Here is a 20531-nt window from a genome sequence, read left to right on the forward strand (position 1 = left end):
GGGAGAAGCAGGCTGCCTGCAGGGAGCCGGATGTGGGACTCGGTTGCGGAACTCGGGGATCACGCCCTGAGCCCTGAGCCCTGAGCCCTGAGCCCTGAGCGGAAGGCAGACGCTCCACGGCTGAGCCACCCCGGGATCCCAAATCTAGTGATGCGACACTGTGCATCTCGTCCCAACTCTGCATTCAGGGATGTCACATTGGTTGCTTGAAACTACCTATGGTTAAGAGTATTTGGTACTATCGAAACTGTCAAATGATGCACAAAGCAGAACTTAACTCCCTGTCGAGTGTCTTCAGACTTAAAGTGATAGTGAAAATGTTAATGAAGATTCAACTTAAAATGTTTGATGTCTGTGGCTGTCACATTGTCAGTAGCCTCCCAAAATTAAGGAAATATTCTTTCAGTATTTAGAAACTATTATGTTTTCAGCAAAGAAGTTGCTTATTACATCATTGAAGAATAAGTTCTGGAACACATCATCATTGTTTCACTTTTGTTTTACTCATATAAGCAAAAATATCAGCCAACATTCATCTCAGAACTACACTCTGTCAGTAATGTGAACAACTTCTTTGCTGTATTGGATAAAAATCAAGCATTTATTTATAGTTTGAATTCATGACACTGCTGTGGTGAAATAATTATAAAAACTGATAGTGGATTTTGCAAGAAGTAGCAAGTCACACTGAAGTGTGGGTGTATGGAATTTACAATAAAGAGCCTTGTGATTTTTATCATTTGTAAAACATACGCTAAACATTTTTCTATCAGTTAACTCCTTTTAAAAATTTTACAAAGCGTATCACTGAGGGCAGTTTTATTTAAATCGTAGTATAAATTCCTGTTATGGTATTCAATAAATGACAGCAGGTTTTTTTTTTAATTTTATTGAGATAATTTACGTATCATAAACCCAACCCATGGTAAGCATGCAACTTAATGATATGGGCCAGCAGGGACCAATTGACTCCTGCACTGCTTTAATCGTCCATTCTCAGTGTTAATATAACTTAACTCTGATTTAGGCTTCTTCCTTTGCTTAAGAAAATGATTTATGGTGATGGGTATTAAGGAGGGCATTTGTGATGAGCACTGGGTGTTATATGTAAGTGATGAATCACTAAATTTTACACCTCACACTAATATTACCCTATTTGATAGCCAACTAGAATAAGCAAAAGGCTTATTAAGACCATATTTATATTTCCTGTATCTATCAGTCCATAGATAAATGCATGACCATAGCAAAAAACAGACTATGCTTAGACTTCTCGATACATTGTGTGCATTTTGTTTAGGAGAGCTAGGAGATAACCTCCTTTGAAAAAAGACTTCAGGGATCCCTGGGTAGCGCAGCGGTTTAGCGCCTGCCTTTGGCCCAGGGTGCTATCCTGGAGACCCGGGATCGAGTCCCACGTTGGGCTCCCAGTGCATGGAGCCTGCTTCTCCCTCTGCCTGTGTCTCTGCCTCTGTCTCTCTCTCTCTCTCTCTCTCTCTGTGTGACTATCATAAATAAATAAAAATTAAAAAAAAAAGAAAGAAAAAGGACTTCAAAGAGTTGCTGGGTATGTAATACTTTGATATTTATGTTAGGAGTGTAAGAGTAGAGGACTTTTAGGAGAGGAAATATCCTGTTAGTGCCTGATGTTTTGACTTTAGTCAGAGGTTACATGCCTATGTATTTGATCTTTCATACCCTAAATCATCCTTGAATCTAGCCTAACACAAATGTCACAAAATATATTACCTAAATATTAGTAAAATACAGAAGAGCAGGGGAATCTCTACAAGATGACCTCCTCTAGGGGCACCTGGGTGGCTCAATGATCAGTGGTTGAGCATCTGCCTTCGGCTCAGGTTGTGATTCTGGAATCCTGCCATTGAGCCCCCCATCGTGTTCTGTCTCTCAAATAAATAAATAAAATCTTCTTTTTAAAAAAAAAAGATGACCTCCTCTGGTTCTTTAAACAGAGAGTTCTTCTATCACCATATGATGTATATTCATAGCATTTGTGATGTTATCAGATATACTACCAAACTGAGTCCTCATTTGAACATAAACAGGGAAACATTTAAAAAACTATTTCTAAGTGATTCAGTTAAGTTTGGTCCCAGGAAGAATAATGAGAGGCAGCACTTGACTATATGAACATAGAGCTGGCAACTGGACCCATCTAGTATGGCGGTAAAAGTCTGGGTTCCATTGAAAAACAGGTTATCTTCTCATCCTGCTTGAGCTGTGTGTGGAGACAGGGAGAACATGAAAAACTCCTGGGGGCTTCATGATTTAGTTTAAATTATACAACTAAATTGTTTTTGTAATCAGGATTTTTTAAGATTAAATGAAATAAGACATTATACCCCATCAATTTATAGAAGCATTACTTTTTCCAAAAGTGTGAATGGGTTACTTTATCAATGGTCCATCTTAGTAGATAATTTTTAGACAAAACAAACAAACATCATGCTAATGACAGATTAAAGAGACAAACTCTGGTAGCACAATGTATGAAGTAACATTTGTTCTGAGACACCTCAGTCTGATGGCCTTAAGCTCTGTTTTGGCATCAGCCTTAGCATGACAGCTTCACCAAGGGAATATCAGGTGATTTGAAAGGACACATGAAAGAGAATAGGAAGCCAGGGAAAGACTCACAATCGTATGATACATAAAACATGTATTTCACCTATTGATGTATTTATTGTTGGTTGTACTGCTAGGTTTATGCCTAAAAACACAGCATTCTGGTAAATTCTACTTTGTACAGTTCCCATAAAAAATGGGGGGAAATACATGTTATATTTATAATTGCATATGCCATATTCATAACAGGAGAGAACTTCTGTTTGACTAGCTATTGATAGAAGCCAAATCTTGGGCTTATGATATTACAGGTTTGCTGACTAGAATAATTTTCCACTTGGTGGAAAATTGCTGCACTTGGAATAATTTTCCAATTGGTACCTGGATCCATACATTTCAAACCCTTTTTGTCTTCCAGTGTCTCATGTTAGGAGCCATAGGACACATTTGTCACATCATTATTGTGACTCGACCTCTGATCCTACACTTTCTTGTCTTGGTGCCCAAAGAGTCAGTAGGAACATTCCTGAAAACTCTACTACATGAAGAGTTACGAGAGAAAGTGAGTTAGCAATCCCTTAACTATGAACCACATAAATATATCCCACTAAACCCAAATTAATTGTATTACAACTCAACTTCCCCCAATCAGATCCCCACATGCCTAGAGCCTATTCAATACCACCCAGCAAAAGAAGAAATGTGACAGGAGGGAAGTCCAAGTAGAAAAAGACAGGGGTCTCAATTAGGATTAAATCACTTACTTCTGCAAATTTTACAAAAACATATGCCCATGTGAACACATTGCTGCTCCACTCCCAGCCTTTGACAGGAAGAAAGAGAAATACAGAGCTTAATCATCATCGTTTGTGTGTAAATCCACCTCAATTCATAAGTACTTTGTCCAGATAAGAGGTGAACTGGAGGCTTTGCCTCTCAGAGAAGAAATGTTTTATTTAAGGACCCACTTGGGAGGATCGGGTTTGGAATTATCTTAGGGAGAGGATTACCTGTTATCCAAGCATTTGAAAACATGGTTGTGCTGGCTCCTCATCAATGGAGCTCATCTTTATATTTTCTTTTTTTCTTTATGAAATCCCTTTAAAATTTCTTTTTAATAAACCCCAAAAGAATATTATTCCTAAATTAGCAGGAGACTGTGAGAACTAGCCTGTCTCATATGTTTACTATAAGTATTAAAAAATAAAAGATTCTGGCACTTAATAAGTGCTCAATTAAGGATAACAGCAGGCTAAGCAGTTTGTTAAATGAGCTGAATTGTAGGATTTGGAAAGTACTTACATATTCTGCTGCCGTTTTTAAACCTCATGTATCTGCTTTCTTTTCCACCCCTGGACAATGTTTTGGGAATATCCCATTGTTTTCTGTTCACTTTCACAGATTAATGAACAGTCTCATTTTCAGATTTTAACCCCAGATAAAGTATAATATCAAAACTTCATTTCTCCCACCCTCCACTTTCTTCCCTATTTATAATTGCTATTTCTGACCCCTCCAAGTCAGGCATAGGGATAAGGGGAGCTTTTGAAGAACAAAAGCTTATGTGGCAGGTGTTATTGTAATCCACAGGTAGAGTCCTTCATGTGATAGAGGCGCTAATGCTGGCCTTATTTCTGGTGGGTGCTTTAGTGAGTTCTGTTCTCCTGATTTTGGTGATATCATTTCTGTAGCATCTTTCTGCTAACAGATCGGTATACCTCAAAACACAGGACATGGTCCTTTCAGGATAACTCAAGGTCAGCTACCTTGATGGATGGAAGAGCACTGGTTCTTGTTCCTACCTTTTCACTGTGTTATGAAGACAGCTTCAGCCACTTTTAAGGAAGATTCAGTTAACAATCCTTGTTATCCCCTGAACTCTAGGGTATATGTTCAATTTCTCTGAAATATTCTAAGCTCAGAACATTCATCTTGAAAGATGCAACGGGAAAACACACAGTTCACGTGCAACTCCCTTCCAAAAATCCTCTTCAATCCTTTTCATTCTTGTCATACTCTTAAATTCTCTTACATGCAAAGGGAGGATGACAGTCGGGAATGGGTTTCAGATTACAGAACCAGCTTGGAACCACATTGATATCCTGGCGCCTATGTGTGAGCACTTAACACCTGTTGTTCTCATCTTTGGAGGCTCGGCAGGAACTGTGAGACAACAGGAAGGAAAGTCGTTGTAATTTTGGAAATCCTATCTTGTGCCACTTAGATTGTTCATATATTTTTTTATGGTCTACTATTATAAAGCAGTAGGCAATGAATACATTGATTCCAAGAGAAAAGCTGAGAATATGAATCCATCTAGCATATAAAAGGATTGGTCTTCGGATACCCAAGCCAAAACACTGACTCACAGACCTGGTTTCAGTCTAAATATAACTCTAATGTTCCTGCAAGGTAAGGGAAACTTCTTTATCCTGTGGATCAGAGGTTCTGCCTTCAAAATTCTAGGGGACTTTATGTGACAAGTAGGGTACTGAAAACCAATCTTGCATTCTGTTGGAACTTTGTATGGGGCCAGTCTTCAAACTAGGCAAATGTCACAGCCTCTTGGTGAGGGAAGGCCAGATAACAGAGACAAACAGGTAGGCAGCATTAGTATGTTTATGGATGATGAATGGCTGGTGTCCAATCTTGGGAAATTATATTTTATTTTTTAAATTTTAGTTTCACTGTAATTAACATACAGCATTGTATTACTTTCAGCAGTACAATATACTGATTCAGCAATTCTATATATTGCTCAGTGCTCATCACAATGAGTGTACTCTTAATCCCCTTCACTTATTTTGCCCATCTCCCCACACCTTCCCTCTGGTCTCGATCAGTTTGTTCTTTATATTTAAGAGTTGGGTTTTTTTTGGTTTGTTTCTTTTTTATTTCATTTTTTTGTTTATTAAATTCCACATATGAATGAAATCATATGATATTTGTCTTTCTCTTACTGCCTTATTTCATTAGCATCCTACCTTCTAGCTCCATCCATGTTGTTGCAAATGGCAAGATTTCATTCTTTTTATGGCTACATAATATTACATTGTATATATGTGCCACCTCTTCTTTATCTATTCATATATTGATGGACACCTGAATTACTTCCATAATTTGGCTATTGTAAATAATGCTACAATAAACATGAGTCATATGTCTTTTCAGATAGGGTTTTCATATTCTTTGGGTGAATACCCAGTAGGGGGATTACTGGATCATATGGTAGTTCTATTTTTAATTTTTTGAGGAATTCCATACTGTTTTCCACCGTGGCTGCACCATTTTGCATTCCCACCAACAGTGCAATGCAAGAGGATTCTTTTTTTTCTCCACATCCTTGTTAACATTCTTTCTTGTGTTTCTTATTTTAGCCATTCTGACTGGTATGAGGTAATGTCTCACTGTGGTTTTGATTTGCATTTCCTGGTGATGACTGATGTTGAGCATCTTTTCATATGTCTGTTGGCCATCTGTATGTCTTCTTTGGAGAAATGTCTGTTCATATCTTCTGCCCATTCTTAAATTGGATTATTTGTTTTTTTGGTGTCCAGTTGTATAAGTTCTTTATATATCTTGGATACAAACCTTTTTTTTTCAGATATGTCATTTGCAAATATCTTCTCCTGTTCATCAGGTTATCTTTTAGTTTTGTTGATTGTTTTCTTTGCTGTGAAGAAGCTTTTCATTTTGATGTAGTCCCAATATTTTATTTTGCATTTGTTTCCCTTGCCTCAGAAAACATATCTAGAAAAATATTGCTATGGCCAATGTCAGAAAAATTACTGCTTGTGTTCTCTTCTAGTATTTTTATGGTTTCAGATCTCACATTTAGGTTTTTAAATCATTTTGAGTGTATTTTTGTGTATAGTGTAAGGAAGTGGTCCAGTATCATTGTTTTGCATGTAGCTATCCAGTTTTTCCAACACCGTTTGTTGAAGAGACTGTCTTTCCCATTGTATATTTTTGCCTCCTTTGTTGCACATTAATTGACCATATAATTGTGGGTTTAGCTATGGGCTTTCTGTTCTGTTCTATTGATCCATATGTCTGTTTTTGTGCTAGTATCATACTGTTTTGATTACTATTGCTTTGTAGTATGTCTTTGAAGTCTTTGTAGTATATCTTGAAATTACTACAACTTTGTAGTATATCTTGAAATTTCAGTATACCAGTTTAGTTCTTTTTCAAGATTGTGTTGTCTATTCAGGTCTTTTTGGTTCTATACAAACTTTTGGATTATTTGTTCTAGTTCTGTGAAAAATGCTGTTGGTATTTTGATAGGGATTACGTTAAATCTGTAGATTACTTTGGGTAATATGGACATTTTACCAATATTCTTGCAATCCACGAGCATGGAATATCTTTCCATTTGTTTATGTCATCTTTAATTTCTTTCATCAGTGATTTATAGTTTTAAGAGTATAGGTCTTGGGGATCCCTGGGTAGCTCAGTGGTTTAGCACCTGCCTTCGGCCCAGGGCGTGATCCTGGGGTCTCGGGATCGATTCCCACATCAGGCTCCCTGCATGGAGCCTGCTTCTCCCTCTGCCTGTGTCTCTGCCTCTCTCTCTCTCTCTCTCTCTCTCTCTCGCTGTGTCTCTCATGAATAAATAAATAAAATCTTAAAAAAAAAGAATATAGGTCTTTCACCTCTTTGGTTGAGTTTATTCCTAGATATTTTTATTAGGTACAAATACCTAAATAATAAAAATTATTTTAGGTACAGTTGTAAATGGGAATATTTTCTTAATTTCTCTTCCTGCTACTTCATTATTAGTATAGAGAAATAGAATGGATTTCGGTATATTGATTTTGTATCATGTAAGCTTAATGAATCCACTTACCAGTTATAGTAGTTCTTTTTGGAATCTTTAGGATTTTCTACATATGGTATCATGTCATCTGCAAAGAGTAAAAGTTTGACTTCTTCCTTACCAATTTGGATGCCTTTTATTTCTTTTTGTATCTAATTCCAATAACCAGGACTTCTAGTACTATGCTGAATAAAAGTGGTGTGAATGGACATCCTTGTGTTGTTCCTGAACCTCTCAGTTTCTTTCACTATTGAGTATGATGTTAGCTGTGGATTTATTTTTTTTTAAGATTTTATTTATTTGTTCATGAGACACACACAGAGATAAGCAGAGACACAGGCAGAGGGAGAAGCAGGATCCCTATGGGGATCCTGATACAGGACTCCATCCCAGGAACCTGGGATCACAACTTGAGCCAAAGGCAGACGCTCAACCACTGAGCCACCCAGGTGCCCCAGCTGTGGATTTTTCATAAATGACTTCTAAACCTACTACTGAGACTTTTTATCAATGAATGGATGTTGTCAAATGCTTTTTATGCATATGTATTGAAATGATCATATGGTTTTTATTCTTTCTCTTAATGATGTGATGTATCACATTGATTGATTTGCAAATATTAAACCGCCCTTGTATTCCAGGAATAAATCCTACTTGATTGTGGTAAATGATTTTTTAAAATATATTGTTCATTTGTTTTGAGAATATTTTATTGAAGATTTTTGCATCTATGTTCATCAGATATATTGGCCTACAGTTATTTTTTTGTCGTGTCTTTATCTGGTGTTGATATCAGGGTAATGCTGACTTCACAGAATGAATTTGGAAGCTTTCCTTCCTCCTCTTTTTTTTGTTGGAATAGTTTGGGAATAGATATTAATGCTTCTTTAAAGATTTGGTACAATTCACCTGTGAAACCATCTGGTTCTGGACCTTTCTGGGAGTTTTTTGGTTGCTGATTCAATTTAATTCTGGTGATTATGTCTTTTCAAATCTTCTATTTCTTCCTCCTTTAGTTTTGGTAGGTTATATGTTTCTAGGAATGTATCCATTTCAAGGTTGTCCAGTGTGTTGGCATCTATTCATATTTTCTTGTAATCTTTTGTATTTCTGTGGTGTTGTTTGTTATTTCTCCTCTTGCATTTCTGATTTTGAGTTCTCTCTCTCTAATTTTTCTTTTATCTCCTCTCTCTTTTTTTTTTGATAGTCTAGCTAAAGGTTTCTCAATTTTGATGATCTTTTCAAAGAACCAGCTCCTGATTACATTGTTCTGTTCTTTTTTTTTTTTCTATTTTGTTTATTTCTGCTTCAATCTTTATTATTTCCTTTCTTCTACTGGTTTTGGATTTTGTTATTTTTCGAGCTCCTTTAGTTATAAGATTAGGTTGTTTATTTGAGATTTTTCTTGCTTCTTCAGGTAGGCTTGTATTGCTATAAATTTTCCTCTTGGGACAGCTTTTCCTATATCCCAGAAATTTTGAACTGTTGTTTTCATTTTCATTTGTTTCAAAGTATGTTTTGATTTCCGGGTTGACCCATTCATTGATTAATAGCATGTTATTTAACCTCCCAGATACTAGGAGAGGGATCCATCCAAGGCCCTTGGGTTATGGGGCTTTAAATTGCAAGCAGAGGGCACCAGCTCCTCCCCTGGCATGGTAAGGATCTAAGATCCAGTGGTAGTGTGATTCAACAGAACCTTGGCTCCAGCTCAGGAAACACACCAACTCCTCCTGAGGTGATATCAGAGGCATATTCCTTATGCAGTTCACTATAACAGGTTTCTGTGGAGCTGTGCCCACAAGGCACCTGCCTTGAACAAGTTATTCCTTACTTCTTAAGTATAATTTTCTTGTTTGAGCTTCATGTAAGTTATTGATATAGGAGAAAATGACTCCGTATTTCCTTTCTCTTGAATTTATATTATGCTGCTGAATTGGTGCACTGAATAAAGTTTGTTCTGAATGGTTAAGTAAAGTAAAATTGTAATTTATATTTTGCTTTGGATATAAAATGTATCTGATAATCTGAGAATACTTAACATTTCAAATGAAATTACAAAATCATAATTGGAAGCACCTGGGTGGCTCCGTCCATAAGTGTCTGCCTTCAGCTCAAGTCATGATCCCAGGGTCCTGGGATCAAGCCTCCATCTCTGCTAAGCAGAGAGCCTGCCCTCCCTCTCCCTGTGCCTGCTGCTTTGCCTACTTGTGCATGCGCACTCTTTCTCTCTCTCTCTGTCAAATAAATAAAATCTTTAAAAAAATAGTATCTTTTAAAAAATAAAATCATAATTGGCCAGACTTTTGATAAAGTCCTAGATGACTTGTCAAGGTTAGGAACTACAAGTTATGTGATTTATTTAATCAGTCAATAATTCTTTAAAAAAAAAACAAACTTTGAGATACTTACATACCATAAGTTCACCTATTTTCAGTATACATTTCAACTTTTTTTTTTTTTTTTTAGTATATTTAGAGTTATGTAAGGGGCTACAGAAAAGGAAAGGTTTTTAATGGTAGAGGTAATGGAAAAGAAGAAATTATTAGCAAAAAACCCATTGTTTTAGGCAAAGTTACCCTCCTAAGGGGAAACCAAAGTGGTCAGTAAATTTCCTAGTACTGACCAGGAAATCCCCAGGTTGACTGGTTAAAGGTTATATTTCTGGTGGGTTGAAACTACGATTAGATTAGATATTAAGTCTTGGCTTACTGACTTGGGACCTTGTGATGCCTATCTTAAGTGATGCCATTTATGGTGTGTGGTTTTGTTTTTAGCAACATTTATTAAACTTCTATTATTTACACAGTGGTATAAGCCTTGGGAATACCAAGATAAATAAGACATTTCAGAAAACATTTATTCTATTAAAAATTCTATAATTTATTAAGTTATACACTCAGCTTCTAAAAGTTAAAAATATGTCAAAGACTACTTTTTAATAAGCAACAATGAATAAAAATAGACTAGTAAAAAAAATAGACTAGTAAAAGAAGTAGTCATATAAGAGGCTATGGAGAGATTAAGCCTCTCTCTGGGACCTCAGTATCAGAGTTAAATAGAAAACAAAACAAAACAAAACAAGTAACCAAAAAATAAGCACATAGTTTCAAAATATAAGTTTATAACATGTATGTCTTATAAGAGTACTTAAAAAATTTTAACATATGTAAGTATGAAATATTTGAAAAATTTCATTGAAATTCAATGAGATGTCTGTGTTTTAATATTTTGTACTGAGTCTATTAAAGTTAGTTTAAAATGTCCTGTCACATCTTTGCAATGAGCATACTGACTGAAACCACTCTCAACTATATAGACAGCAGGAAGTGCTTGCCATAATTTGGGTTATTTTCAGACAGATGGGTGTGAAAGTCTTAGGTGGATCCTAAACCTTTTAATTAGATTTATTAAGTCCTAGTTTGTCTTCAAGTCCTTTTGAAGATAAATTCATTTCTTTTGAAAATGCTGGCTGACATATTCTATATCTGTTTAAAACTGCCCTCTCTGCTATTGTAAAATGTTAACTGTTTTTAAGTCTAATTATCATTGCATCCAAATGAGAGCAATATCTTTCTGAGTCAAGTATCTTTTAATCTGTCTTCATGTGAGATAGATTATACTGCAAAGCTGAAAACTGTGAAAGTCCTCAGTGAGCCAGGTTATTTTTTACTTCATTTGTTGAAAAAGCCATGAGAATTCCCTTCAACTTTAATAAGATTGGTCCCCTTTCCTTAAAATTTAAGAAGGAGCTCATTGATGCTATAAAAATCTTTCCAGTGGAGACATCTGACTGTCCCTCTTTACCCATGTAATAGCATTAGTTTAATATGGGAAGAATTGCTCTTTCCTACCTCCTATGAAAGATAAGCATCGCATATAATGTATTCTGCCAAAAACGTTAAACATGAATCTAATTAAGCCTGTAGAACGAATTTCCTATTTACAGGGGAGAGAGGGAGGAATAAGTTAAACTACACCACAAGGAGACAATCAGAAACATCCAGAATGTGGAATTGTAAAAAACAAGTGGCCTACTGGAAAAAAGTCAATGCTACAATTTATTTTTTAAAGATAGGTTCAAGGGACGCCTGGGTGGCTCAGTGGTTGAGTGTCTGCCTTCAGCTCAGGGCATGATCCTGGGTCCTGGGATTGAGTTCCACATCGGGCTCCCTGCGAGGAGCCTCTGCGTATGTCTCTGCCTCTCTCTCTGTATGTTTAATGAATAAATAAATAAAATCTTTTATAAAAAATAAAGATAGGTTCAAGAAATGTTCTAGATTAAAAGAGACTGGAAGAATTGTGTAACAAAACAAATTCAAAGTGTGAACCTTGATTAGGTCCCTGTTAAAAACAAAAAATTATAAAAGGTATTTTGAGGACAATTGGAGACATTTGAAAATGATATGGTAAATTATTCCAAATTGTTGTAGATGTGGTAATGCTGTTGTGGCCATATAAGGGAATATCCATATATGTAGGAGATTTATGTTTGAGAATTTAGGGGTTAAAGCAGCATGATATCTACATATTTCTTAAAACGTTTTAGCCAAAATATACATACATACAAATAGGAGCCAATTAAGGCAAAACACTTAAAATTCTTGAATCCAGGTAGTGGGGATATAGGTGTTTATTGTCCTGGTTTTTCAGCTTTTCTGTCTATTTAAAAATATACATATTAAAATATAATATGTAAATTAAAATAATTATAAATTGAATAAAGAGAAGTACCTTTTCAAATATGGCTTGGAGGATGTACCTCACTCTTTTGCATTATTTCAAATTTGATATTTATTTTTTCATTGACTACATCAAAAAATTCCACAGAAGTCCATAATGTGATCCAAATCTTCTTTAAAAAATTTGTCGAGAACCATCTTCTTTGGATAAGACATTCAGATTCCTTATTGACATTTGATAGATTATGGATGATCTACCATTGAAGGGATTACTTTTGAACATTCATTGATCCGTGGACTCTATCTCAAAAATTCTTAGTAATTATTACCGATGAATAACAAAATGACTTTTTAAAAACATTTGGTGCTTCTTTCTTCCTGATTTCCTTTAATATTCACATTTGCAAATATAGTTATCACTTAGTATAAGCTATATATATATTCAAAATACATACTTTTCCCTTCTATTAAGAACATACATTTTGTGAAAAATCAGTACTTCAGATTAAGTATTAGGTATATATGATGCATCTCAGCTATTATTTGCAAACTGTGATTTTATAGGGAATATTAATGATACATAATAACTCAAATCAGAACCCATTAGACAGTAGAAATATATTTCTGAAATTAATTATTTCTACATGCATTTGTGAAACATATTTATTATAGAATTATATAATTTTAAAAATCTGACATATAATTACACTACTAAATTAAGAATTTTACTGTAGTTATATGAGAAGTAAGGAACATTTGCAAGAAAAATTGTGTTTAGTTTTTAGACAGCTATATATCAATATATATATTTTTAATTTTGCTAATATTGGCATTCAAAATTGGCATTTATTTTAATGTGAATTTACTAGAAAATGAACAAATTTATAAATGTCATTACCCCAAGTAATGTCTGTCTTTTATTTATCATTTCAGTTGAGTTTTTTAACCTATATATATTTTTTTATTTTACTTTAATACTAATAGTTGTATTTTGATGAGTAGTGTACGTTTAGCATATCAAATTCATGATCTCATGACTATTGCTTTTTAACATAAATGCTGAGTTAAACATGAGTTGAATTTAAAAATACTTTCAGGTGGTAGCCCAAGAAGGTATACATCGTGGCAATGTATGAGAATAACTGAAGATGAGGAAATACCTCGGATATTAAAATCATTTTCATTTGTATTCCTAACAGGTAGGCAAAGCTCAGTACTGTGTTGAGGAAAGTAAGAGTAACAGAACATTTTTTCATATATCATTTTATTTATTCCCAAAGAAAACACACTGCTTTGTGTTCTTTTTTTTTTTTTTTTTTTTAATTTATGATAGTCACACATTGAGAGAGAGGCAGAGACATAGGCAGAGGGAGAAGCAGGCTCCATGCACCGGGAGCCCGACGTGGGACTCGATCTCAGGTCTCCAGAATCGCGCCCTCGGCCAAAGGCAGGCGCTAACCGCTGTGCCACCCAGGGATCCCACTGCTTTATGTTCTTAAGCTCATTTTCTGAACTCATCTTCTCTACAGATGCAGATTTAATGTAATTCTATCTTTTGTTAAGGGTTAAATGTGTGGAGATGGAAAGTATTGTTTACTAATGAAATAAATGCACACACTTTTTTTTTCTGTTTGTATATATTTTTTTATTGAAGTTCAATTTGCCAACATATAACATATCACCTGGTGCTGATCCCGTCAAGTGCCCCCCTCAGTGCCCGTTACCCAGTCACACCATCCCCCCGCCCACCTCCCCTTCCACTACCCCTTGTTCCTTTCCCACCTCCCCTTCCACTACCCCTTGTCTCTCATGTTCTGTCACCCTTACTGATATTTCCCACTCATTTTCTCTCCTTTCATCTTTATTCCCTTTCACTATTTTTTATATTCCCCAAATGAATGAGACCATATAATGATTGTCCTTCTCCGATTGACTTACTTCACTCAGCATAATACCCTTCAGTTCCATCCATGTCAAAGCAAATGGTGGGTATTTGTCGTTTCTAATGGTTGAGTAATATTCCATTGTATGCATAGACCACAACTTCTTTATCTATTCATCTTTCGATGGACACTGAGGCTCCTTCCACAGTGTGGCTATGGTGGACATTGCTGCTATAAACATTGGGGTGCAGGTGTCCTGGCTCTAAACTATCATTGCTAATGCTCTGTTAAATAAGCTATGATGTTGGAAAGTGTTTTTTTCTTTTAAATAATTTTGAGGGTTTCAAAATTGATAATTCTTTCTTATTCACTGTCAGTAATTTTGAAAATAACACTTTCTCTACAATTTTTTCTGCCCTTTCTAACTTGACATATGCAAATGGTAAAGCCTCTCTGTGAGACAGGATGCTTTTCATCTACTTGTAATAAAGATTTATTGTTCAGATGGTTTCAACTTTTGTAACTTTCTTAAGGCAATAGTACATTGGAATAGAGGAAATCATTTAATAGGATTTATTTTCATCATTTTGTAGTAGTCTTTTAGACAGCTGTTAAGATTAATTTTTCTTGAATATTGTGTAGCATAGTATATTTTGTGATCATTTACATTGCTCTGAAGGAAACGAGATCTATCTTCTTTTGCAAGGAACATTGTCATACATTCCAGTGATGGTATTGCAGTTTTCGGTATTTTCCAATATATATGTATTAAATATGTATGTATCTTTTCCAATTTGATCAACATGTTCCTTTGTAAAATAGTCACTTAATATGAATGGGTTCGTTAGCTTGGTTAGAAAAATGAATTGGCAAAGTAGGTACATTGGTGACTTCATTTGTTCAAATAGCTATAAAATTCAATTTCAAATACTTAACTGAATATTTGCCTACATTTTAAATTTATGTATGACATTTGAAATAAGATCCAAACAAGGAAATTTGTACATTTACTTATAATCACCATGATTCTCTAGTGACAAATACAGACTGACTCAAATACCCCTCACAGTGCTACTGTTGGTAACCGGACTTTCTGAAATGGGAATAACTTGGTAAAGTTCTGAACAAAAACCAAGTACATTCTTTCCTCAATTTAGATAGTAGTTATATTCCTGTGAATTCATTATATAACAGCATGCAATCATATTTTGGGTGATATATAAACCAGAGTTTGAATCTCAACTCAGTTATAAATAAGTTTTTCACCTACATGAAAGTCTAGTGGAACATTCAAAAGTTGGACATGATGCCTTTTTTTTTATAAAGGACTGTCTGCATATTGCAAGGTATTTAGCATCCCTGGAACAGCCCATTGTATGTTTATAGTGCTCCTCCAAACCCCCAATCTTGTGATAACCAAAAATGCCCCTTATAGGAATCCTCTTGTACTGTTTGTGAGAATGCAAACTGGTATAACCACTCTGGAGAACAGTATGGAAGTTCCTCAGAAAGTTAAAAATAGAGCTATCCTACAACCCAGCAATTGCACTACTAGGCATTTAACCAAAGGATACAAAAATACAGATTTGAAGGGGTTACATGCACCTGATGTTTATAGCAGTATTATCAACAATAGCCAAACTATGGAGAGAGGCCAAATGTCCATTGACTGATGAATGGATAAAGAAGATATGTGTACACACACACACACACACACACACACACACACACACACACAGAGGAATATTACTCAGCCATCAAAAAGAATGAAATCTTATCATTTGCCATGCATGGATGGAGCTGGAATGTATTATACTATATGAAACAGGTCAAAGACAAATATCATAAGATCTCATTCATATGTGGTATTTTAGAAAGAAAACAGATGACCATATGGGAAAGCGGAGAGAAGGAAAAGAGGAAAATAAACCATAAGAGACTCTAACAATAGAGAATAAACTGAGGGTTGATGGAGGAAGTGGGTGGGGGGCTGGGATAGATGGGTGAAGGGCATAAAGGAGGGCACTTGTGATGAGCAAGGTATTGGAAAGGCTTGTCTTTTAAGCTAATTAGTTTGGGCTTTTGTATGTGTGTGTGTGGGGGGGGGCTTTGGAGTAAGGAACTGACACAATTAGATTCTTAGAAATGAGTGGATTAGAGGGGTATAGAATGGAAGGCTAGGAAATCAATTAATTTTACTATAGATTCTCAATTAGCAATTTTAAGAATCTACCTTTTAATACTTTCCTGCACCCTAGCTCTCTCATGTGTTATTTTAGTGGACTTTTTTTTGGTCTCAGTTTTGTATTAATCTGCTAGAGCTACCATAACAAGATATCACAGATTGGGTGGCTTTTACAAAGAAATTTATTATTTAAAGTTTTGGATACTGGGAAGTCCAAGATCAAGGTACCAGCAAGGTAGATTTCATTCCGAGGCCTTTTCTCTTGGTTTATAGGTGCCCACCATCTTGCTCTGTTCTCACATAGCCTATTCTTTGTGCACACAGGGATAGAGAGAGCGAGAGCCCCTGAGTTTCCAGGTGTCTCTTCTTATTGTGTCCTCACATGGTCTTTTCTCTGTGTCCACATCCCTGGTATCTCTTCCTCTTCTTACAAGAATACTACTCCTATTGGATCAGTGACCCTCCCTTATAACCCCATTTAACCTTAATTATTCTCTTTAAAGACCTTTTATCTTAATACAGTCACAATGGAAGTTAAGACTTCAACATATAAATTTTCAAGGGACACAGTTCAGTCTATAATAGATTTTTTTAGGATAATTTTGAAACTTTTTGACTCATTGTTTCTGACCTAATGATAACTAAACATCTTCCCTAAATCTGATATCCTCTTTAAAACCAGTTAGACCTTATTGCATTTTCCTTTCTTTTTTATATCTGAAGGCCATTAAGATCTCCTTTTTAGTTTAATTTCTCTTTAATATGTCCCCTAAGATTCAACCCTACTCTAAGGAAATATTTTCTCTCTACCGTAACCTGTCTCTTCCTTTATTTTAATTCTCTTCTGCTTTCCTGTGGTATTTGGAGCAATCATGTTCCCTAGAGACAGTATTCTAAACCTGTCAGCATTTTTGTTTTCTTTGGGTCAGCAAGAATTTCTTTCAGTTATTTCTCTAGTGTAATATAAGAAGATGGCATATTTTTCAATAAATGCCCATTTGTCCTTATTGTTTTATTAATAAAATCTATCATCCTTTTATGGTTGAGTCCATAATTCTAGAATGAATCCTAAAGCCTGGGTTTGAGCTCATGGAATTAAATTTGAAGCCAACTTGATTCTGCATTGTTGGGTGACTCAAGACTGTTGACAATCCTCATGAGTCTAAAATTAACCTCTCTAAAAAATCCTCTTTTGCTCTGAATGTAGAATAGAATTCAAGAGGTGAGATCTGGTACTACCTATGTGAGCCTGACATTAACAATTTAAAGCTGAAATCTCATATGCCATTGCTTTGTGAAATACACATTGAACTTTACTATCTTTGCCAATTTAGGTGAAAAAACATAGTAGAAGCAGAGAAATAGTGCAGCTAAAACTCTGCCTCTTTTAAGGAAAGACTTTTCCTGAAACTCTAAAGCTTCTCTCCTGGTAATAAATAGTATTCCCTCTGAATTTGTATCCTTGATTATACCCTGATTAATACAGGAAATAGAATAACTCCATATGCTAAAAAAATAAAAAGCAGTCAATTTGGCAAAATGGCTCATTAGAGTCCAAGCAAATTCTAAATTAATTCTAAATATCCAGAATAGACATGCCTTGTCAAAAAAAATTCAAGAATATTTATAAAATCCTGCATATATTTTTTTCCAAGGAGGAGGAATAGCTGTCCTTAAAAGAGAACAAAATTAAGTTGCTTTTTTCAGACTTCTTTGCAATACTGAATTCCTAAATATAATGGAAAATTTGTAAATATTTTAAGATGAGGAAATGTAATGAAAAATTCCATTCTCAGACAAAGTATGTTTCTGTGCAAAGACAGAGGCCTAGAAACTGCTTGTGGATACCCTGTTGACTGAGGGGTTCAAAATTAAGAACCGAAGAGTAGAAAACCAAAATCAATGAAGTATAGGGTCTTAAGCATATATAGCTACTGTGTAACTATAATCAAAAAATTCAACATAAAACAAAACTGTTGAAAATAAGGAAACAGAGTTATGAGAATGAATAATAATATATAAGTAATATGAGTTCACTCCTCTCATTAACCATTTGAAGTAGGGGAAGAAAGGGACAGAAGTAAAGGACAGGATAAAAATAACAGCATATGTGCTGGGGCCTGAAAGAACAGTAGGAGCTGGCCAGGAGAATGGTGGCTTCTCTGGTGACAACAAAAGAAACCCACCCTGGCTGAGATTACAGAAAACAGTGTATGGGAAGGATGTTGGGATTTCATAGAAGCAGTGAAAGGGCAAGAATACCAGATTCAGAAAGAGAAAGAAACAGGCAACACTCTCCCCACATACACTCACCTGCTGAGATCTGGAATTTTTATCAAAACTCCCACAGCAGTCATGTACACCAGACTCAGGTAGTAATGAGGCCCTCAGATCCTTAAAAGAGTCATTTTATTTCACCTCTAACAAGTGTTCTCTTGGAAGGACCAGGAGATATCAACAATCAAGACAGGAGATAAAATGGATTGTTAAGTAACTAGAAGCATCTCTACCCTTCAAAAAAATTAAGATTGCATATTGCAACTTGCTGATTTTTTAAAAGATATTTCACATTTGGAATATTTAGATGCCTGAAATTATTGTGGTCATTTGCTTCCTTTAGTGCAAACCCATGATTTTATTGAGTGTGATTGACATACAAAAAGCTTTAGACAGGGGCACCTGAGTAGCTCAGTTGGTTGGGAATCTGCTTTCAGCTTAGGTTGTGATCCTGAGGTCCTTGCTCAGCAAGGAGTCTGCTTCTCCTTCTGCCCCTGCCCCACTTGAATGCACTCTCTTTCTCTCTCAAATAAATAAATAAAATCTTTTTTAAAAAGCTGTATAGGGACGCCTGGGTGGCTCAGTGATTGAGCATCTGCCTTTGGCTCAGGGCGTGATCCCAGAGTCCAGGGATTGGGTCCCGCATTGGGCTCCTTGAAAGAAGCCTGCTTCTCTCTCTACCTGTGTCTCTGCCTCTCTATCTCTGTGTCTCTCATGAATAAATAAATAAAATCTTTTAAAAAAATAAAAAATATAAAAACGCTGTATACATTTAATGCATACAACTGGATGAGTTTGGAGATAAGTATATACTCTTAAAAACCACCACTATGGGATCCCTGGGTGGGGCAGTGGTTTGGCGCCTGCCTTTGGCCCAGGGTGCGATCCTGGAGACCTGGGATCGAATCCCATGTTGGGTTTCTGGTGCATGGAGCCTGCTTCTCCCTCTGCCTGTGTCTCTGCCTCTCTCTCTGTGGCTATCATAAATAAATAAAAATTAAAAAAAAAAAACCACCACTATAATTTATGCCATAAACATATCCATCACTTCCAAAAATTTTCTCCTGCCCTTGTTATTTACTATTAATATATTTTGTATGTATGTATAAAAAGACCACTTAACATAAGATCTATCCTCTTAGTAAAATTTTAAGTATATAATATGCTATATTGTTAACTATAGGCACTATGTTGTATGATATCCTCCCAACCTGTGGCAACAATTATTCTCCTCTCTGCTTCTGTGAGTTTGACAATTTCATATATACTTTTTTGAGGTAATTTTTCAACTTAAAATATGTTACTACAAAGATTTGCAGACTTTTAATCAAGCACTATGATAATACTATAGTAACAAAATACTATGTTGTATTATTTATAATGTTCAAACTGAATACCTTAAAAGGAAGTAAAAAAAAAAAATGATTGTGGCCACTGTGGAAAACAGCTTGGTGGTTCCTCAAACCCAGAAGGTTGTTGTGAGGATTAAGTGAATTAATAAAGGTATAATGGCTATAATTATACCTTCTACAAAGCAAATATTTGATACATGTTAGTAATCATTGAAATTTAAATAAATACAAATCCTATGTAAATTGCTTTAAGAGTAATGTCTGCTTATGCTTATCTGTGCAGTTCATTTTTACTTGATGTCTCACCATCGTATATTAATAATTTCTCACATAAAGATGTTTTTAAAGACATTCGCATTTTCTGACAGTTTTTTTTTTAATCTGTATTTTTACACCCATGATTCACAGTATGAATAAGGAGTGCTCTAAGCAATTCAGATAAAATGCCTTTCTTGGACTGGAATCAGTATTCCTTTGTAATTTTTTAATGAGGTTGGCTTTTACTCACAAGTGTGAAAACTTGCTGCAATTCAAAAATTATTCATGTATTCAGATTTTTAGTGTTGGAAAGGACTTTACAATGGTATAAGGGGGCTTAGGATAGCAATACATGAAAAAGTTCAACTCTCACAGTGACATCTATATGGTTACAACCAAAAGTTCTTTGAGGCTAACAAAATGTAAGACTTTCCTATCTCTATAGGAGGTGTTTGGTCTGTCTTTCCCATGGTTCAATAAATGAAGTTA

The sequence above is a fragment of the Canis lupus genome, chromosome 24 (genome assembly GCF_048164855.1).
Source record: "Canis lupus baileyi chromosome 24, mCanLup2.hap1, whole genome shotgun sequence".
Lineage (NCBI taxonomy): Eukaryota > Metazoa > Chordata > Mammalia > Carnivora > Canidae > Canis > Canis lupus.